The 23,090-nt window shown below is 42.0% G+C and overlaps 1 long non-coding RNA gene across 1 annotated transcript in view; it reads left to right on the forward strand.

Moving 5' to 3' along the window:
- Positions 1–1,990: 1,990 nt before the first annotated feature.
- The window catches only part of LOC145345500 (uncharacterized), an 85,950-nt gene continuing 64,850 nt past the window's right edge, over positions 1,991–23,090 (forward strand). The window contains exons 1-2 of the long non-coding RNA XR_013887075.1: positions 1,991–2,055; positions 12,670–12,806. This is a non-coding gene — a long non-coding RNA (uncharacterized LOC145345500). The remainder of the gene's footprint in view (positions 2,056–12,669; positions 12,807–23,090) is intronic.

Raw genomic sequence — 23,090 nt, forward strand, 5'->3', positions numbered from 1 at the left:
AGGAATTGATATATGTTATAACAGAACACATGAAAGGGAAAGGATGTGGGTGTAGAAATAGAACATGATCTGGTTGAGCATGGGAATAAGAAACGTCAGCCCCTGAAGGGAAGGATGTATTCTGTGATTGCCCTAAATGGCTTGTGTGATGGTTGAGTCCACTGCATTTTTGTCATCAATCGCTACTTGTTATATGACAAAAATGCAGTGGATTCCACCATCATACAATTAAGTGGCAGCTGCATAAAGCTTTTCAAACCTTCTCCTGATTTGTGAGAGATCCAGGCAAGTCAATATGGGGGTACTGCAGTTCTTAGGGGATCAGCTTCAAAGACCATTGTTAACTGGCATACAAGGTCTATAGGAAATCAGCTGAAGGACTAAAGGATACTCATTGGGCTCTCTTCCAAGAATGAAATAATCTTTCTTGTTCCATAAGGTCCATTCTCTGGCTGCTGGTTAGTCAACAAAATGGCAGTAGCATTGGAGATGTTGATGGGCATGGCACTCGCAGCAGCGTATAGAAGAAGCACTCCAATAGAAACTCCATAAGCCTGCCACTTTGCCTAACTCAGGGATCAATGATAGAACCTGTCTCATGTTCATTCCAGGACTTAGGGACCCTGAGAGAACGGTCACCTTCATCAAGAAATGATCACAGTATTTTGCAGCGGCCACCTACATCACAGGAGAATTGGTAGAATTGAGTACATAAGATTGCATAGTCACCAAGGCATAATAATAAAACCAAATTACTTATTTAGAGTTGTAGAGTCATAGAGGTTTACAGCATGGAAACAGGCCCTTTGGTCCAACTTGTCCATGTCGCCCTTTTGTAAAATAGTTGTAAGAAATCAATGATTTTAGAGAACATGGAATTGAAATGAATATCCATTTCCATTGGTTGTTTTGCTCAATGAATTATTCAATTTTCATCACTGCTCAAAAGCAATAATTAGAGATAAACAAAACACAAAAATGATCATTCTCCTAGGAGTCTAGTACAAGCAGCTATTATAAACCACAGTTTTCAACCAATCTAAGCTGCCTTTGAGAAGAAATGTTTAGCCTCTATCATTTCATTTTGAAGAGGTGTGAGTGCAATATCAGTATTCTCTTCCCTTTCTGCAATGTACACAGACAACAAGAGGGCACTATGGCACATCTCATTCCTGTAAAATGTTGAGTTGTAGCCAAGTGAAAGGTCTAGACACAGGGTCTATTTAGAGTCACTGAAGTAAGAAAAGGAACAGTGTCATCCAACTTTCATTGCCTCAACATGGCAGCCTTCAGTGGTTTTGTAGGGGGTTGGGTTCACAGATGCCTAGAAGACAGACCCTCCGTGTCGCTCTGGTAAGTAGCATCACATTAGCCTTCCTTAATCAGGCGCATAACTTTTAACTGAGTTTGAATCAGCTACTGATTTAAATCAAACAGCTGCATGTAAATGTCCTTAGTGGAATTCAGACCAATTCAAAGTAAAATGCTCCTAACGCTACTCTCCATTATAAATTCAGATTGCCATGCTCGACAGTTAAATTGATCTTCATTACTCCTCTTTTTGTTTACAATTTTCCTCCACCTTTCCTCTTCTGACGACTGTTGTTTCATGGATGCCAGAATCCCTGTAGTGCCTCATTCAAGTGGCCATTTGATATGCATATGTGTGTGTGTGTGTGTGTGTGTGTATGTGTGAAGAACATAAGTAATCATAGCCTTCTGATCCTTGCATTTAATGCTGGTGAATTTTGGATAATGATGAGAACTGTGCGCCTGGCCTAATTTTTCCTATCCCTAATCCCAGGATGCTAAATCCAACAATGTACCAACGTTGTTTAGCTGACAGAGTGGAACTATTTTAGTGGAGACCAGAGAACATGAAACAGACCTGTCTATGAATCATGCAGTGCCAGACACGGTCATTCATTAACATACAGAGTCTTCTAGCTGCTAAAACAAGTGCTTTCTAGAGATGTCACTTTACTGTGCAGGCGGACAAATCATATCCTGAGTCCAATCCAGACCTTTCTCAGCACTCAAGAAGAACTCCACAGGGTAGGATGTATAAAGGATCTTTGATACCATTAACCTCCAAACTTTACATTCATTTGCACATCTCATTTTTCTCAGCCTAGAAATCTGACTATTCAGCAGCTGTTATTTACGGTGCGCTCAGCTTCCAATATGACAGGCAGTAAGTGCACTGTAATAAATTGAGGGCAACTTGATGTGGCTCAAAGTAACAAAGGCTTTATTTGCCAGTGATGAATAAATATTTACAATAACAGGATCAGACAGAATAAACTATGCAACAGTACAACACTCCTCCCTGTTTCCAACTAGGATCTTTCCCAACCTGGCATATGCACCTTTGCACTCGATTGACTCAGCTTTCCACCTTGACTCCCATAGGGTCCATCCTGATCAGATGGCCCTCAGGAAACGCCCCTTTAAAGGCACTATGTTACCATATGCCTGCTCATGTGGAGCCAGAAAGTCACTGCCTGTCATATTGTGAAATTCTGCTTTTTAACATTTGATGATTGGTTGCTTAACCATACAGGCATCACAGCAAAGCCAGATTCTGTTCCCACTCAACACTCATTTTCAAGTAGGGATCACTATACAGCAATCAGGAATGAGAATCCTGTGGATTTCACCCCACCCAAGCTCAAGATCACTCTGGCAGGTTAAGGAGCCATAACTGCTAGGCCTGAATTGCTACCTTAACTATGATCACTTTGCTAATCAAACTGTGCTTTATATGGCTCTATTTGCATTGTGTTGTATCTTTACAAGGTCAGCTCTGAATGTTGGTAGTGATGAAAACATTCAAAACATACATATTAACTTTTTATCTGTCTTCACATCTAATTTGTAGTGCTACTGTGAGTGTAAATTACTTTAAACAAATACATGAGATCCTGTAGGGAGTACAGCCAACAAAAATGTAACACACCAACTGAGAATCACTGAAGTCAACCCTGTTTCAGTAAGCAAGTAAATTGTAATCTAGTTGACCAACTGCCCATCTCTTAAAAGATACTTGCTACAAAACACACTTCAGTGACTGTCAAGAAAATGTTCATGAACTCATTAGAGCTGTTTTGTTTCCTCATTGGGTGGGGGGTGAGGTAGGTGCATGGAAGTATATTTTAAACTGAAATTCATTTTCACTCTTCTGGAATCCTGTGAACTAAGTGCTGTTTCTAAATTATTTTGCAAGGTAGGTGATCTGTGCAAGCGAGCCACATAAATTGCGGACTCTTCATATTTCATCTGAGAATGAATAGAGAAGCCTCAATTGGCCTTCAGTATTTGACCAACATAATTGGCTTAATTTCAGGTTGCTGTCAGGGAGAGCGATGGGCTCGGGAAAAGAATTTGGAGCGTGACCAAAAATGTTGACTTCTGTCTTCCCAATATTTAATTGGAGAAAATTTCTGCTCATTTAGTGCTGCATGTTGGATAAGCTGTTTGATAATTTATCAACATTGGAGGAGCCCAGGCAGATGGCAGTGAGGTAAAGCTGAGAGTCATCAGTATACATGCGAAAACTAATGCTATACCTTTGGGTTATGTTGCCAAGGGGCAGAATGTAGTTAAGAAATAGAAAGGTGCAACAATAGATCCTTGGGAGTCACCGGAGCTAACGGTATGGAAGCAGGGAGAGAAGCCATTGCAAATAATTATCTGACTACAATCAGACAGGCAAAAATGGAATCACATGAGAGCAGTTGCACCCAGCTGGATGACACTGGAGAGTCATTGAAGGTGGACGATTTGATTTGATTTATTATTGGCATATGTATTAGTATACAGTGAAAAGTATTGTTTCTTGTGTGCAATACAGACAAAGCATACTGTTCAGAGAGAGGGAAACGTGAAAGTGCAGAACTTAGTGTTACAGTCATAGCTAGGGTGTAGAGAAAGATCAACTGAATGCAGGAAAGAGTGGAGAATGGGCTGAAAGAAACTGGGGAAGGGTGGAGGATGGGTTAAGAGAGGGTGGGGGATGGGCTGAGAGAGGGTGGGGAAGGGTGGGGGATGGTTCATTTCCCCCATCCGCCCCCTCCCCCCAAAACCTCACCAGTCATGTTCAGTCCAGTTGCTCACCACACCCCATAGCCAGAACAATGTAACAGCCCAGCCTGAACAGCACTCAGTAAAGGACCCCACCCCAAAGGAACAGCCCAGTGGCTGTTGACAGCAGCCTGACCAGTAAAGGGCCCCACCCCACAGAGACAACAGGGAACATGGGCTTGGGGACAGCACTTCTAGCTCTCCAGGAACTTCCTCACACCAAGCAGAAAATTCCTGGGCCCACACTCCAACCTTGCCCGCTGTCAGGAGCTGCAGCTCCATGAAACTTATTTCCTCATTCATGTTCAATGCTCCCGGCTTTTATGGAACACTTGTAAACTCCGCCAGTGTGACATCACTCCAGATTTGGGGGAGACGCTAGCGGGAGCAGAGATTCTTGTCGTGGACCCGCTAATAGCATGCTAAGTTATGTTAATGATGCAAATCGCCATTACGTTGATTTTCAGCGTAGATCCATTGATGCAAAAAAATTTAAGCTGGGAGATGCACAGAGACCCGGATGCCCAGCACAATTCCCGTGAATCAGCCACCACTGATGTCTCCCGGTTCACTACGCTACAAAAGCAGCGCAACGGGATGGGAGAATCGTCCTCATGGACTTTGCAGAAGAAAAAGAAACTTAAGATGGGAGAATAGTTTGCATGGACAGAGATGTAAAGAGCTTGGTTTTTGAAGATAGGGATGAGGATGGTGGATTTGAAGGACAGAGGTGAAGTATTTGGAGAGAGAGAAGTGCTAACATACCAATCAGGAAAGGAGGCTCAGCTAGTTAGTGGAAATAGCGATAACCAAACAAAAGGAGGGATTCATGCACAAGATGAGTTTGCTCAAGGAACAAGGGGCGATAGGAGTGAAACTAAAATTTATTTATTAGTGTCACAAGCAGGCTTACATTAACACTGAAATGAAGTTACTGTGAAAATTGCCTAGCTGCCACTAGAAACGGGTATAAGAGGTGGCAGCATTGGGGCATTCAGTGGTGGCAGAGGGGGTAGGTTTAGACAGTGTTTGGTCCTATGGGCTGTGAGATGGGAGGGAAGTGGCAGAGGCAGCTGACTGGATGGTCTCCAACTTAGTGACAAAGGTATCCTCGCATTTCCTGTTGGAGTTCAGAGTGGAGGAAACAGCGGGAAGACATTTGCAGAATAGAAAATAAGTCAAGGGTTATCTTTGCAATCCAGGGTGTTCCTGGCATAATGATCAGTTTCAGCAATGAGAACCAGACCATATAAGATTTTAGGCGCTCCAGCCAAATCTGGTGGTGAAGGGCGAAAACTGTTATCCACCATATCCATTGAAGTCTGCTCAGCTTCTCTGCAGCCAAAAGCAGGAGTCCAAAAGGCTCTGTTGTTGCCTGGTGACAGGGTTAAACACATCTCCTGCAGAGATACCTGGAGTGGGAGGGGAAGGATCCAGTCATCGTGGTTCATGTGGGTACCAATAACATAAGCAGGCCTAAGAAAGAAGTCTTGCTGTATGAGAATGAGCAACTAGTATCAGAATCATCTGGTTCATGGCTCATAGTAATATTTTGGAGGTGACTTTTAATTTTGGGATTGAAGTTTTATTACTAAGATGAAATGCTGAACTTTAGAAATAGCCAGTGTACCTCAATTAATGACAGATCAAAGGGTTTCATGAACAAAGGTGAGGGGTGAAAGTCTTAAAAACAGCAGGTGACCTTCACTTAGCCGGAGAACTGCAGAGAGTGAATCGGAGAACTGCCCTGACTTAATTAGAAATTTTAAATTATTTAGGTGGGTCCCAGATTCAAATGTTTGAGTTTGAAGATAAAAAGTTAATTAATTTAAAAATCCATCAGATATCTCAACTAACCTCTGTTGCCTCAGAGATGAGTAATTCAGGGTACAGCCTTGGTTGGAATTCTGGTAAATTGACTGGGAGACTTTTTCAGAACACCTTTGAGTTTGGAGCTGAAACCATTCACATTGGTGGATACATACTCTGAATTCAGCAGGCAGAAAAGATTATACTAAGAGCTGTAAAGCAGGTGTAAACAAGAAGAAATCAGGATTATTTCTGAGGTTGAGACATTTAAAAAGAATACAGTAAAGCCTACATTTGAACGCAGAAGTCCACAATCATAAGATTTTTAGTAGAATTTACTGGATCACATAGCCAAAAGCCAATGGAAGCATTCCCATGAAATTTCATTCCTCAGAGAATAGCTAAAATGCTGAGGAGAGATCAAAGTGAATTTCAGAGGGTTGTGACATGCCATTAGGAAAAGTGAATGAGCGTTCAAGAGCTTGATAAGTAGCCATGGATTTTTTGAGAAGTTATGAGGAAAAAAAGGTAGTGCAGTGAGATTTTTAGCTTAAGTATGTATGATTATAGTCTATTATGCTGTTCAATGTAAAGTATAAGAATTAACCGAAGACAGTGTTTATTTAGTAGTGTTTACTTTACTTGTTTCCTGTGTAGTAAATCTCATGTGCTTTAAGCCATGAAAACTTAGAGCATAATTTCTTTAAGTTTTGGAATTGAAGTGGAGATTCAGCTTTGACATTGTTTGTCAGACCCCTTTAAATGTGTGTGCGTTTATTTTTTGCCAGTGGGTATGGCCTAATGAAGTGAGTTGTGATGCCTGATATCTGCTACAACAGAGCTTGCAAAGTGGCTGTTGCCTTAGACTTTTCATGCCGTACTCCTGCAATTTGAATACCACCCCCTTGCTCTACCATCCACCTTTCTACCTGTCAGTCAGAACTCACCGCCCTGCAATTTTCATTCCAGAATCACTTAACCAAGTGTTAAGCATTAAAATAGGGCCATAGCAGGAAATAACTGGGGAAGCACTGAGCTACACTGTAGAGTAGAAGAGTATAAATCAATAAATAATGACAGCTTATAAGATAAGCACGCTATAATTTTGGGAAATTTTACTCTTCACACGGACTAGACAAACCAAATTGGCAAAAGTAGCTTGGAGGATGAGTTAATAGAAAGTACTTGAAATAGTTTCTTCAAATAATATGTCTGCAATCAACCAGGGAACAGGCTCTTTTAGTCAATGCAATGAGACAGGATTAATTGATCAGTAAGAGTGATCATAATGCTGTAGAATTTCATATTCAGTTTGAGGATGGGTCTGAAACTATTGTCTTAACCTTAAATAAAGGCAATTTCAAGGTATGATGAGAGTGGGTGAAAACGGAATGAGAAATTAAGTTAAAAGTAAGATGTTAGAAAAGCAGTGGCAGATATTTAAGGAGTCATAAAGTTATATTCCATTGAGAAAGAAAAGCACTTTGAGAAGCATGCATCATCCATATTTAACTAAGGAGGTTGAGAATTCTATCAAATTGGAAAAAAGATGTCTGCTGCTAAAAAGATTAGTAGTTGCCAAAAGGATTAAGAAAAATTTTGAAACCAGCAAAGGATGACAAAAAAGGGAGAAATTGGAGTATGAGAGAAAATGGGGGAAGAAATATCAAAAAAAGAATGTAAAAGCCTCTACAAGTATAGAAAAAAGAAGAGAATAGCTAAAGTAAATTTTGGTCCCTCCGTGAGTGAAACTGGGAGTTAATAAGGGAAACAAAGAAATGATAGACACTTCAAACAGTATTGGTCCCAATACTGGAAAACTGCCAACATAACACCATTTTGTTTATGTTCATTCAAACATGGGGTGGGGGGAGGGGGGGAGGGCAATGCTTCCTGGTGCATTCTCCTCAGCAATGTATCATCTAATCAGAGCTGACTAGCCCACCCATCAGCATTCCCTTTCTCTTACAGTATAAATTGATATTCCCTTTGAAATGTTGCATTCTTGCATGTGCCCTGATAAGTGCAAGATGAAAATATTTGACACCATGACTCTATTTTCAGCAATACCCAAGAGCTTTACTACCGAGCCACAATAGGACAGAGATAAAGTGGGAAAAATTTTGGCAGATTGAGTATAATGTGAGAAAATGTAAGGTTAGCTGGAAGAATAGAGAAACAAAGTGTTGTTTAAATGGAAAGAGAATGCAGAATGCTGTGATGCAATGGAACCTGGGTGTCCCTTGTTTATGAAGCACAAAATGTCAGCATGCCTATACAAAAATTAATTAAGAAGGGAAATGTAATGTTAGCCTTTATTGTAAGGGGGTCAGTGAATAAAAGAAAGGAAGTCTTGCTACAACTGTATAGGGCATTGGTGAGACCATACCTAGAATATTGTTTATAGACAAGGGAGTTAAGAGTTTTGTGGACGGACAGGAAAATGGACTTGAGGCCACAATCATATCAGCCATGATGGAATTGAATGATGGCATAGGCTTGATGGGTCAAATGGCCTATTTCTGCTCTTATTTCTTATGATCTTATGATTATGCACTTAAGGTATTAAGAAATGAGCTTTTCACCGGAGAATGTCTAGGATGATAGAAGCAGGCAGTTTTGTTGGGAACTAGCACATGAAAGGTGATGATTTAAAGTTTAAAGTTTATTTATTCATGCCACATGTCGGCTTACATTAACACTGCAATGAAGGTGATAGTGTGATTGAGCAGATTGGCAGCTTCAGAAATATCATGGTTAAGGGAAGCCAAAGGTTAGGGAGCTGTCATTGTGTTCATGCAGTTTTAAGTGAATTTTAAGAGAGCTTTTTCAAGGAGTGGACATAAAAGGCAGTAGCATTGTGAAACAGAAGAAGGATGTGAGTAAAGATCGATATGAGTAAGTGAACAGAGATACCCCCAACTAGTGCTGCTAAGAATGGAAATAGAGAAGTAAAGTATTCTTTAAATGGAAAGAGAATGCAGAATGCTGTGATACAATGGAACCTGGGTGTCCCTTGTTTATGAAGCACAAAATTTCAGCATGCCTATACAGCAACTAATTGAGAAGGCAAATGTAATGTTAGCCTTTATTGTAAGGGGATCGGTGAATAAAAATAAGGAAGTCTTGCTACAACTTTTCAGGGCATTGGTGAGACCACACCTACAGTACTGTTTACGGACAAGAGAGTCAAGAGTTTTGTGGATGGCACTAATTTTCAAGATCAGGAACATGCAGGAATGTGGTGGAATATAAACTTTGCAGGTTAGTAACAAAGAGGAGGAAGGAGTGGCAGTGAGGGAAGAACTGGAGAAGAGGAGTGGTCAATTGAACTGAGGTGTGGTGGTGGGTGAGAGGGGGAGGTGATTGTCTTAGTGTAATAGCAAAAATCACATTAACAGTTTTAAAACCAATAATATTTGCTAAGTTTTCTCTCTTTGAGCTAGATTGTTTGATGTAGCAGCAGGCTTAAATACCAACATCCACTGTAGTTTCTGCATAACTGCATGTCATGGACCTATATTCAGAACCATTTTTGAGTGATCAGTTTGATTTGATTTGATTTATTATCATCACATGGTAAACAGTGAAAAATATTGTTTCTTGAGCACCCTATAAAGAATACCATTCATCGAGTACATAGGGGAGAAGGAAAGAGAGTGCAGAATATATTCATAGCTAGGTTGTGGTGAAAGATCAACTTAATATATGATAACTCCATTCAAAAGTCTGATGGCAGCAGGGAAGAAACTGTTCTTGAGTCGATTGGTACATGATCTCAAACTTTCATATTTTTTTCTCAATGGAAGAAGGCAGAAGAATTTGGAAGAGAGTATGTCCAGGATGCGTGGGTTCCTTGATTATGCTGGCTGCTTTTCCGAGGCAGCGAGAAGTGTAGACAGAGTCAATGGATGAGAAGCTCATTTGCATTGGGACCAGTGCTGGGTCCACTATTATATGACATTTATATAAATTATTTGGATGAGAATATAGGGGGCATGGTTAGTAAGTTTACAAATTACACCAAGATTGGTGGCATAGTGGACAGTGAACAAGGTTATCTCAGATTGCGAATGGATCTTGATCAATTTGGCCAGTGGGCCAACGAATGGCAGATGGAGTTTAATTTAGAAAAATGCAAGGTGATGCATTTTGGTAGATTGAACTTGGGCAGGACCTACTCAGTTAATTGTAGAGCAATGGGGAGAGTTACAGAGCAAAGAGATGTAGGGGCACAGGTTCATAACTCCTTGAAAGTGAAATCACAGGTGGACAGGATGGCAAAGAAGGCATTCAGCATTCTTGGATTTCATTGATCAGAACCATGGTTGGGACATCTTATTGAAGTTGTACAAGACATTGGTAAGGCCACACTTGGAATATTGTGAACAGTTCTGGTCACCCTAGTATAGGAAGGATGTTATTAAACTAGAAAGAGTACAGACGAGATTTACTAGGATGCTACCGCAACTTGATCGTTTGAGCTATAAGGAGAGGCTGGATAGACTGGGGCTTTTTTCTCTGGAGCATAGGAAGCTTAGGCATAATTTTCTAGAGGTCTATAAAATAATGAGAGGGATAGACAAGGTAGATAGACAATATCTTTTCCCAAAGGTAGGGGAATCTAAAATTAGAGGGCATAGGTTTAAGGTGAGAGGGGAGAGATAAAAAACTGTCCAGGGAGCATTTTTTACACAGAGGGTGGTGAGTGTCTGAAAGTAGTAGTAGAGGCGGGGACAATTTTGTCTTTTAAAAATCATTTAGACAGTTACATGGGTAAGATGGGTATAGAGGGATATGGGCCAAAAGCAGGCAGTTGGGACTAGCTTAAGCGTTTAAAAAATGGGCAGCATGGACAAGTTGGGCTGAAGGGCCTGCTTCCATGCTGTAAACTTCTATCAATCTAATACTCTATGCACGATGAGCTGGGCTATGTTCATGACCCTTTATAGTTTCTTGTGGTCTGTTGTTAGATGGTCAATGTTGGTTTTTAATAGCTTTCACTATTCTTTTCAAGTGATGTGTTGAAGGATGAAGAAGGTCAGTTCAATAATGATCGGGTTAGAAGGCTCAGTCATACGATTTGCTGGGTTTAACACGTCTACCTGAATTCTGGAAAATGGCTCAGAGAAGGTTGGGGTGAGAGGAGTGGGAGGAGTAAATGTAAATAAAAGTTGGGATGAAAGAATGAAGATCGAGTTAGTGGAATGTATCAAATGGCAGCTCTGGCTTTGAATTGCAGAAAGCTGTTCCAAGGCCACAAATTTAGATTCTAACCCAAAAGTCAAATGTCAAACAGTAATATCAAAACTGACCTTTCACACATCACTGCAATAGAACTGAGGTCAGGTTTGTCTTGAAATCAGTTTCACTCAGTTAGTGTCACAAGTAAGCTTAAATTAACACTGCAATGAAGCTATTGTGAAAATCCCCCAGTCGCTACACTCCAGTGCCTGTTCAGGTAAACCGAGGGAGAATTAAACACAGCCAATACACCTAATCAGCACGTCTTTTAGACTGCGGGAGGAAAAAGGAGCATCCAGAGGAAAGCCATGCAGATATGGGGAGAACGCGCAGACTCTGCACAGACAGTTACCCAAGCCAGGAACTGAACCTGGGTTCTTGGCGCTATGAGGATGCCATGTTAACCACTGTGCCACCATGAGCAGGAGTGTTCCCTTCCTATTGGGAAACACTTCAGCAGTCAAGGGCATTCAGCCTCTGATCTTCGGGTAAGTGTTCTCCAAGGCAGCCTTCACAACACACAACAACGCAGAATTGCTGAGCAGAAATTGGCAGCCAAGTTCCACGCACGAGGATGGCTTTAACCAGGATCTTGGGTTCATGTCACACTATCTGTAACCCTCACAACTTGCCTGGGCTTGCAAAATCTCACTAACTGTCCTGGCTGGAGACAATACATATCTCTTTAACCTGTGTTTAACCCGCTCTTCACTCACATTGTCGGTACCTTTCAGATTTGATTACCTGTAAAGGCTCGCATTCCAACCATTATGTTGTAAATTGAGTTTGTGTTTTTATATGCCCTGTTTGTGAACACAACTCCTCACTCACCTAAGAAGGGGCAGTGCTCCAAAAGCTTGTGCTACCAAATAAACCTGTTGGACTTTAACCTGGTGTTGTGAGACTTCTTACTGTGTTTACCCCAGTCCAATGCCGGCATCTCCACATCGTAGGAAACACATGCAGGATATCACAATCTCTAGCCACAAATAGTGTGCCAGACTTTACAAGTTGGCTTAATGTGCAAATCTCAGGGAGGTTGGGCACGGAAAATGTTTTTTTTCAAGATTCCTGTGTGGGAAGTTGGACTTCTTGGACTTTAACCTGGTGTTCTGAGATTTCTTACTGGGAAGTTATGATCATTGATGCTAAATGGAAGTGGTTTGCTGTTGACATACAGGAACTGTTTACGTGAAACAATTGGTCTGCTGGTAAACTGGGTCACTTAAATTTTCAGAATTGATTTCCAACCTGATTACACTCAGATGTTAATTGCACAATCTGCACTACACACTAAGGGAAGCTTCTGCTGCACATTGTGAAAATGCATTGAATTTATGCATAACTGTGATTAATTCATTCAGTTGCATAATACTGAACAACTTGGATTTCACCGGTGTTTGTGAATAATAACTAAAAGTGCTGGAAAGCACTCAGCAGGCCAGGCATTATCTGTGCAATGACTAACAGTTTTAAAATTTCATGTCTGTGATCTTTGATCAGAAATATTTCAATCTTCTGTTTTTATTGCAGATTTCCAGCACATGCAGTATTGTATTTCTGTTCCTGAATTCTAAGATAGCTGAGATACATCATCAGTCTCAACTGGGGAGTGTGAACATTAAGAAGATCAACGTTGCCAGGCTCTGTTGCAACAATAAGCATGCAAGGTGATTTATGGTGATTGTCCCTTTAAGGGCAACATGGTAGTATAAGGGTCACTTGGCTTGGGAGGAGTTAAAGGGGGACTCAGAGTAGAGAATCACCCAGTTGCTGGAGCCCTCTTGGGTAGAAACGTGTAGGAAGCTAGGTACAGCCATGTGGCTGCTGTACAATTAATAATTCCTTTTGTGTTTCTAATGAAGTCTGTGATACTGCATTAATACTACATGGGAGGCAGAACCTGAGCCAAATGGTAATCCTATCTCCAACTTCTCCTCAACACAATCTCATAATTTTGGTCCTTAGAGTATAAAACACAATTTTTAATCTTGCTGTCAAGGTTGCGGTGTAAATCACTGTTCTATGTTGTGCTGAGCTATACAGACTGTAGATCCAATATTTAATCACTGGATTCTGATGAGTTAGCCGATGGTACAATTGATCATAATAGCCTTAAACAACAGTGGATTGTGATCAACTCTTGCTTACCATGAAGTGACAGCGATGGCACAATGGTTAGCACAGCTGCCTCACACTGCCAGGGAACCAGGTTCAATTCTGGCCTTGGATCACTGTCTGTGTGGAGTCTGTATGTTCTCGTCATGTCTGTATGGGTTTCCTTCAGGTGTTCAGGTTTCCTCTCATACTCCAAAGATGTGTGGTTTAGGTTGATTGGCCAGGCTAAAATGACCCTTAGTGTCAGGGGAAATAGCAGGATAAATATGTGGAGTTACAGGGATAGGGCCTGGATGGTATTGCGTTCATTGAAGCCTCAATGGGCCAAATGGTCTCCTTCTGCACAGTGGGGATGCTGTGATCTATGAAACTCTCTAATTGTTGGTATAATAAGTGGCCAGTACAGGACTACGTTACAATGCGTCGGTAATTTATCAGATAACATTCACTATCTCCCCAAAAATGCTGAAAATTTGTTTCTTGATTAATGAAATGAGGGTTGATTGGGCCATCGGGACCACATCTTCAGAGAACACTGGGGAGATCCAAGGAAATTTAATTTATGACCTTTGGGGATATTTGTATATGTTAAACCAGTTTATGATTGAATATTTCATTAGGAGCACTGTCATTTTACACAATGTGGAGTAAATTGTTTAAATTTGAGCCTTGGTTCAGAAAATCTTGTGTATTGAGAACTTAGGCAGAGTTCCAGAGTAAACAGAGTTTTTCGTCCAGAGGGGACACTAAACTACAACATACCCAATACAGGCTTTAGTATTCAACAGTTCACATCATGAGCCAACACCTTTCAGATTAGATATTTGGGGCGGCATGGTAGCACAGTGGTTAGCACTGCTGCTTCATACATCCAGGGACTTAGTTTCGATTGCTGGGTTGGGTCAATGTCTGTGTGAAGTTTGCACATTCTCCTCGTGTCTGCATGGGTTTCCTCTGGGTGCTCCAGTTTCCTCCCACAGTCCAAAGATGTGCAGGTTTGGTTGATTGGCTATGCTAAAAATTGCCCCTTAGTGTCATGAGATGAACAGGTTAGAGGGATTAGCTGGTAAATATGTAGGGATATGGGGATAGGGCCTGGGTGGGATTGTGGTCGATGCAGACTTGATGGGCCGATTGGCCTCCTTCTGCTTTGTAGGGTTTCTATATTACGGCCGGTATTTTACCTGCCCACCACAGGAATCAGAGCAGGCGAGGGGCGGATCATGGAAAGGTCTGTTGACCTTGTGCAGGATTTTATGGTTTCGGGACAAGTGAGGCTGTAAAATCCCGCCCACAGTTCCTAAAGCGCTAGCTCAAATTTTAAGAGTAAGCCCTCGATCTGGGTTCATGAGGAAATATTTTCTAATGACCCAATGAAGGCTTGTTTGGTGAATATATGCATTGATTCAAAAGCAAGTTTCATATAATAGAATCTCCACAGTGCAGAAAGAGGCCATTTGGCCCATCAGGTTTGTACCGAACTTATGAAAGAGCATCGCACCCAGGCCCTCCCCTCTGCCCTATCTCCATAACCATGTGCATTTACCATAGCTAATCCACCTAACCTATACACCTTTGAACACTAAGAGGCAATCTTCAATACCGGTGCTCCAAAAGGCTACTATACTCCTTATACAACTTTGACTGTGCAGCCAAATTCCCCTCCAATTCGATTTTCAAATTTGCTGACGACACCACCGTAGTGGGTCGGAAATCAAACAATGGCGAGACAGAGTACAGGAATGAGAGAGAATCTGGTGAACTGGTGCGGCAACAATAATCTCTCCCTCAAAGTCAACAAAATGAAAGAGATCGTCATCAACTTCAGGAAGTGTAAAGGACAACATACCTCTGTCGACGTCGATGGGGACAAAGTAGAAAGAGTCGAGAGGTTCAAGTTTTTAGGTGTCCACATCACCAACAACCTGTCTTGGTCCCCCCATGCTGACACTATAGTTAAGAAAACCCACCAACGCCTCTACTTTCTCAGAAGACAAAGGAAATTTGGTATGTCAGCTACGACTCTCACCAACTTTTATAGATGCACCACAGAAAGCATTCTTTCTGGTTGTATCACAGCTTGGTATGGCTCCTGCTCTGCCTAAGACCATAAAGAACTACAAAAGGCTTTGAATGTAGCCCAATCCATCACGCAAACCAGTCTCCCATCCATTGAATCTGTCTACACTTCCCGCTACCTCGGCAGTATAATTAAGGACCCCAAGCATCCCGGATATCCTCTGTTCCACCTTCTGAAAAGTCTGAGGTCACGTACCAATCGACTCAAAAACAGTTTCTTCCCTGCTGCTGTCAGACTTTTGAATGGATCTACCTTGCGTTAAGTTGGTCTTCCTCTAAATCCTGGCTATAACTATAACACTGCATTTTGCACGGTCTCATTTCCTTCACTATGAACATTATGTTTTGTCTGTATAGCGGGCAAGAAACAATACTTTTCACTGTATGTTAATACATGTGACAATAATAAATCAAATCAAGTTTTAAAAAATCAATTTAGCATGGTCGATCCACCTAACCTGCACATCTTTGGACTGTGGGAGGAAACAGAAGCATCCAGAGGAAACCCGCACAGAACATGCAAACTCCACATAAACAGTCACCTAAGGCCAGAATCGAACCTGCATCCCTGGTGCTGTGAGGCAGCAGTATTAAACACTGTGCCACCGTGCTGCCCAATAATATACTAATGATGATTATCGTTCCAGTTTGCCTTTTGCTCGGTTGCATTTTTTGATTGCAAAAGAACAGCAGGCTTGCAGGGAAGGGCTGGCAGAAGGTCCAGCCCCTATACAACCTTTGAATCCAGATTAGTGCTAATTAATCATTTAACATTTACCACTTGGGAATTTTACTTAACTACAGAATAAATGATTCAGTTCTGAGGGCTTGTTTATTTATTAAGATGAAATTGCAATAATTCAAATGGGAATGTTAATTATTGAAATAAAAATTCGAGTTGTCCTGGATCTTTTTCGAGTGAAAATTAAGCAGAAATTGGAATGCTAGAGAGAATACATCTCAAAAACTGCTGAGTGTAATATCACTTTTTTTTTCAAAAAAAAGCTATTTGAGAGGAAAATCTGGAACTATAGATTTGTAATTAACTGAAATTATATAGAAATGAATTAGGATCAGAAGTAGGCCATTTGGCCCTTGATAAAAGCAAATTACTGCGGATGCTGGAATCTGAAACCAAAAGAGAAAACACTGGAAAATCTCAGCAGGCCTGGCAACATCTGGAAGGAGAGAAAAGAGCTGATGTTTTGAGTCCAGATGACCCTTTGTTAAAGCCCTTCATTTGGCTCTTCAAGCCTGCTCGGCCATTCAATAAGATAATGGCTGATTGAATATGGCCTCAACTCCTCTTTCCTTCCTATGCCCTCTTAGAGGGCTGTAGCACTCAAGGAGGATACAGAAATTGAGGTAATAACTCCTTGGTATTCAAGCATGTCCAAGATATTTCATTTTCTTAGAATCATACAGAACCCATGAAAGAATCCATACAGTGCAGAAGGAGGACATTCAGCTCATCAAGTCTGCACTGATGACAATCCCACCCAGGCCCTATCTGCATAACCCCACCTATTTACCCTAGCTAGTACCCCTGACACTAAGCGGCAATTTAGCATGGCCAGTCAACCTAACCTGCACATCTTGATGTATGGGAGGAAACTGGAGAACCTGAAGGAAATCCACACAGACACGGGGAGAAGGTACAAACTTCACACAGTCAGTGGCTTGAGGCTGGAGTTGAGCCCGGGTCCCTGGCTTTGTGAGGCAGCAGTGCGAACCACTGTGTCCTCTTCTGTGGGCCCTGTCATGACTGAAGAGGTCGATGCGACATTGATACAGATATCCATAGAACTGGCAGTTCATGTTGTCATTGTTGACTCAGCTGATGAAGGGGCAGCGCTCCGAAAGCTAGTGGTTTTTGCTACCAAATAAACCTGTTGGAGTTTAACCTGGTGTTGTGAGACTTCGTACTGTCATTGTTGGTGCTCAGACGAGGGATGTAGCTGGTGACTTGGGAATGGATTTTGCGGCAGGGACCAAGATGAGAGGTTTTGGTCTTCTTTTCTGGGAGGAAATTCCTGTTCATCCAGTACTGGAACAACTCAGGTAGGCCAAAACGTTAACACTGTTTTCTCTTCTCTACAGATGCTCCCTGACTTGCTGAGTATTTTCAGCATTTTTGCTTTTATTAGCTGTAAGTATGTGTTTGTCTGTGTATTATTGTTCGGTTGTATTATCTCTGTGACTAAAACAGATGTAAATTGAATTTAGGAATCTGTAAACTGAAACAGGGAACTGACTATCTGACAAAGAAACTGTTTAATGACACTGTTTGATTTAATTGCCTCCTTTCTTCATGTTTTTAACAAGATGAGCCAGACGTCTTGGAGCCTTGTCACTGATCATCATTTGCATAACTTAACACCTTTGTTGTGCATATCACTGAGAGTACTTCTGTCCCACTGAACAAATAAAAATAAATAGCTTTCACATCAGGATATTGTGCAAATATCAACCTGCGGTTGGTGTAATGGGCAACTCGATATTGTGACCACAGTTCCTTTAAACATCAATTGCCAGCTCAGGAATTAGCTTCTGTTCAAAACATTCTTTAAATAGTGTATTTACATTCCTCTGGAAATTGAAACATGAGCCTAAGTGTCCTTGGTATACTACTCATGTGCATTTGAGTGCCCAGAGCTTTTGTTGTCTTTTAGCCATATTCAAGCTTAACATAGAAACATAGATACTAAAAACAGAGGTAGGCCATTCAGCCCTTCGAACCTGCTCCGCCATTCATCATGATCGTGGCTGATTATCAAATTCAATATCCTGCTTCCCCTTCCCCCGCAATGTTCCTTGATCTCCTTAGCCCCAAGTGCTACATCTAATTTCTTTAAATAGGGCGGCATGGTGGCACAGTGGTTAGTACTACCGCCTCACAGTGCCAGGGATCCAGGTTTGATTCCCGGCCTGGGTCACTGTCTCTATGGAGTCTGTACATTCTCCCCATGTCCCTTTGGGTTTCTTCTGGGTGCTCCGGTTTCCTCCCACAGTCCAAAAGACATGCAGGTTAGGTGGATTGGCCATGCTAAATTCTTCCTCAGTGTACCCGAACTGGCGTTGGAGTGTGGCGACTAGAGGGTTTTCACAGTAACTTCATTGCAGTGTTAATGTAAGCCTACTTGTGCTACTAACAAATAAACTTTAAACTTCTTCTTGAAATCACACATTTTTGCCTCAAAGGTTAATGCAGAAGAGGGTGTCTACCTACAGTTGAATTTTAAATAAGTAGACTGACTGCGAAAAAGAAAAATAGAAGAATACTTAAAGCATTTAAAACAAATCTGAAAATAGAATAAAAACTGGCTGAAATTCATAGAATCCCTACAGTGCAGAAAGAGGCCATTCGGCCTATTGAGTTTACACTGACTCTCCACAGGGCATCTTTCCCAGGCCCTCTACCCCTAACCCCATGTATTTACCACTCTAATTCATTTATCTTAAATATATTGGGACACTAAGGGACAATTTAGCACAGCAATCCACATAACTTGCACATCTTTGGAGGAAACTGGAGCACCCAGAGGAAACCCACACAGACAAGGGGAGAATGTGCAAACTCCACACAGTCACCCAAGGCTGGAATTGAACACGGGCCCCTGGTGCTGAGAGGCTTCTGTGCCATCCATCAATTACTCAAATTGCTAGGTTAGGAAATGTGGAAGAGGCTGCCAGAAATTTGGAGCAGAAAGCAATTCCACTGGGATTTTACTCCATCTAAAGTGCCCTGTGTTCTAGTGGTTGGCAGTCAGTTACCTTCTCCTGTTCAAAATGAGCCTGTTTGGAGAATTCCCCAGACTATCTCAGCACATTATTCAATATGATGGCAATATAACAATAGAGGTACTTAGCCTGTGACATGCCTTGGTATTCCTAGGTGGAGCAGCTATCATACACTCTATCTTTTGCCAGCAGATCAGGTCAAGGAAATAAAAATAAAAGATGTTTGAAATACTGAGCAGGTCTGGTAGCATCTGCAGAGCATGAAAGAGTTAACCTTTAAGGTAAGTGACTAATAGGTTAGTGATACAATAGGCTTTAAGCAAATGAATGTGGGAGAGTTGGAAAAGAAATAAAAGGGAAGTTCTTTGAGAGGAGTGGAAAGCAGATCAGGACCACATTTAGATTATCACTTGTTGTTCTGGTTGCTGTATTTTTAAAAAAGCACTGGAGATGGTGCATGGAGGATTTACGAGAATGGCACCAGAAATGTGTGGGAAAACATATCAGGAAAGGATTGTCAGGTTGGCTTTTCTGAAGACAGAAGACTGAGGGTGGGATCGAGAATACCTGAAGCTAAAATGCTGCCCCTAGTACCTTCAGCAAGTTTGCCTTTCTTATCCTGACGGCAGTTTACATCCCACCCCACATGGATGTGAAGACTGCTCTAGACGAAATATACACCATTACAAATAGCCTTGAGACAAAACATCCTGAGGCCTTGTTCATCATGGCTGGGGACTTCAATCATGATGTGGATGTGCCGGTGTTGGACTGGGGTAAACACAGTAAAAAGTCTGACAACACCAGGTTTTAGTCCAACTGATTCATTTGATAGTAAACGCACAAGCTTTCGGGTTAGTCCCTTCGTCAGGTGAATGGAGAGTTCTGGCCTCAGACAGAGCATATGAAGCACAGACAGTTTACAGATTACTGATTAGAATGCGAATCTTTACACCTAACCTGCTGTTCAAGTCTTGAAGTGGCCGACATCGGCGGCCACTTCAAGACTTGAACAGCAGGTTAGGTGTAAAGATTCGCATTCTAATCAGTAATCTGTAAACTGTCTGTGCTTCATATGCTCTGTCTGAGGCCAGAACTCTCCATTCACCTGACGAAGGGACTAACCCGAAAGCTTGTGCGTTTACTATCAAATAAACCGGTTGGACTAAAACCTGGTGTTGTCAGACTTTTTACTGACTTCAATCATGCCAAGCTCAAGACTTGTTGACTACTTGTCTACTAAGTTACCACCAACATATTTTCTGTTCTACCAGAGACCCAAACATCCTAGACCACTGCGACACAAAAATCAAACATGCCTACTGCTCTATCACCCACCCACACTTTGGCACATCAGGCCACAAGGCTGTGCTCCTGCTCCCAACTTACAAGCAAAAACTGAAGCGGGGCAATCCATCGAAAAAAGTCGTGCAATGTTGGTGTAAGGATACAGATGATCTCCTATGGGGCTGCTTAGAGTCAGTGGACTGGTCATTATTTAAAAACTCTGCAACCAGTCTGAATGAGTATGCCACTACAGTTACTAACTACATTAGTAAGTGCATAGAAGACTGTGTGCCAAAGAATCAAATCTCTGTGTTTCTCAATTGGAAACCATGGATGAACAGAGATATCCACTACTTGCTGAAGTCCAATTCTGAGGCATTCAAGTCAGGCAACACTTACCTATTCAAGAAAGCCAGATATGATCTAAGGAGACCCATCAAAGATGCCAAAAGACAGTACTGGTCCAAGCTAGAGTCCCAGGCTAGCCACATGAACCCCGCCGACCATGACAAAGTCTGCAAGACATAATGGGCTACAAGATGAAGGCACGTAAAGTCGCTAGCACCAACGCACCCCTCCCTGATGAGCTCAATGCATTCTATGTGCATTTGGACCAAGAGGTCAGCGAGAGCACTCCTTCCGTCCTGGAAGTGTTGGATGAACCGTATCTGAGGTCACATTGCAGATGTCAGAAGAGTCTTCTTGAACTTCGACCCACGGAAAGTGACTGGACTGGATGGAGTATCCTATCAAGCACTCAGATCCTGTGGCTGGCAGTGATACACCTTCAGCCTGTCTTTACAACAATCTGAGGTCCCTATCTTCTGCAAGAAGATGACCATCAACCCGGTACTAATGAAAAGCCAAGCAGCATGTCTTAATGACTGTTGTCTGGTGGCTCTGACATCGATCATTATGAAGTGCTTCGAAAGGTTAGTCAGGGCACGAATAAATTCCAGTCTCTCAGATTGCCTGGATCTACTACAGTGTACCTACCACCATAAACTGGTCCACAGCAGATGCCATCTCCCTGGCCCTGCACTCAACCCTGGAACACCTAGGCACAAAGACACCAAAGTAAGACCCCTCCTTGTTATCAGCTACAGCTCAGCCCTCAACACCATTATTCTGATGAAACTCAACTCCAAATTCTATGGCTTGGAGTTTGGCCTCTCCCTCTGTGACTGGATCCTGAACTTTCTAACCCACAGACAGCACTTCCCCTCCATGGTTATCCTGAACACCAGTGCCCCATAAGGCTGTGTTCTCAGCCCCCTGCTATGCTCCTTACACATCTGTGACTGTGTGGCCATGTTCCCCTCCAATTTGATTTTCAGGTTTGCTGATGACACCACCACACTGGGTCTGATCTCAAACAAAGATGAGACAGAATACAGGAATGAGATAGAGAATCTGGTGAACTGGTACAGCAACAATAATCTCTCCCTCAATGTCAACAAAACAAAGGAGATAGTCATCGACTTCAGGAAGCGTAGTGGAGGTCATGCCTTTTTTCACATCAAAGAACAAAGAAAACAAAGAACTGTACAGCACAGGACAGGCCCTTCAGCCCACCAAGTCCTGCTGACACGGATGCCTGTTTAATATTTTCTTGCTTCTACTTGATCCATATCCCTCTATTTCTTGCCGAACCATTTGTCTAACCAGATGCCTCTTGAACATTGTTACAGAATCTGCTTCCACCACCTCCTCTGGCAGCACTTTCCAGGCATTCACCACACTCTATGTGAAAAACTTTTCCCTTACATCTCTTTCAAACTTTTCCCCTCTCACTCTCAACCTATGCGCCCAAGTAATTGAACCTTCGATCCTGGGAAAAAGACTCTGACTATCCACTCTACCCAAGCCTATCATAACCTTGTAAAACTCTATCAGGTTCCCCCTCATTCTCTGATGCTCCAATGAAAACAAGTTTGCTCAACCTTTCTTCATAGCCCATATCATCCAAACCAGGCAACGTCCTGTTAAGCCTCTTCTGCATCCTTTCCAATGCATCAACATCCTTCCGGTAGTGTGACAGCCAGAATTGTACATAATACTCCAAATGCAGCCTAACCAAAGTCTTATACAGCTGCAACATGACTTTCCAATTGCTATAATCAATGCGCCAACCGATGAAGGCCAGCATGCCATATGACTTCTTGACCACCTACAGGGAACTGTGGATCTGCATGACTAGATCCCTCTGTATGCTAATATTTCTAAGGGTGCTACCATTTACTATATACTTGCCTTTTGCAGTAGACCTTCCAAATCACATTACCTCACATTTTTCCAGGTTAAATTCCATCTGCCGTCTTCTGGCTCAGGTCTCCAGCTGATTTATATCCTGCTATGTCCTCTGACAATCCTCTTCACTATCTGCTACTGCCCCAATTTTTGTACCAACTGCAAATTTACTAATCAGACTACCTACATTTTCCCCCAGATCATTTATGTACCTTACAAAGCACAAAGCCCAGCACGGATCCTTGTGGAACACCACTTGTCACAGACCTCCAATTAGATTAGTACCCTTCCACTGCTACTCTTCTTTCTATGCCCAAGCCAGTTTGGTATCCGTCTTACCAGCTCACCTTGAATCCCATATGACTTCACCTTCTGTATCAGCTTGCCACGAGCAATCTTATTGAAGGCTTTACCAAAGTCCATGTATACAACGTCCATTGCCCTGCCCTGGTTAATTTTTCTTGTCACTTCTTCAAAGA

Source organism: Carcharhinus amblyrhynchos, chromosome 7 (genome assembly GCF_965287045.1).
Source record: "Carcharhinus amblyrhynchos chromosome 7, sCarAmb.v2.hapA, whole genome shotgun sequence".
In the NCBI taxonomy this organism is placed as follows: domain Eukaryota; kingdom Metazoa; phylum Chordata; class Chondrichthyes; order Carcharhiniformes; family Carcharhinidae; genus Carcharhinus; species Carcharhinus amblyrhynchos.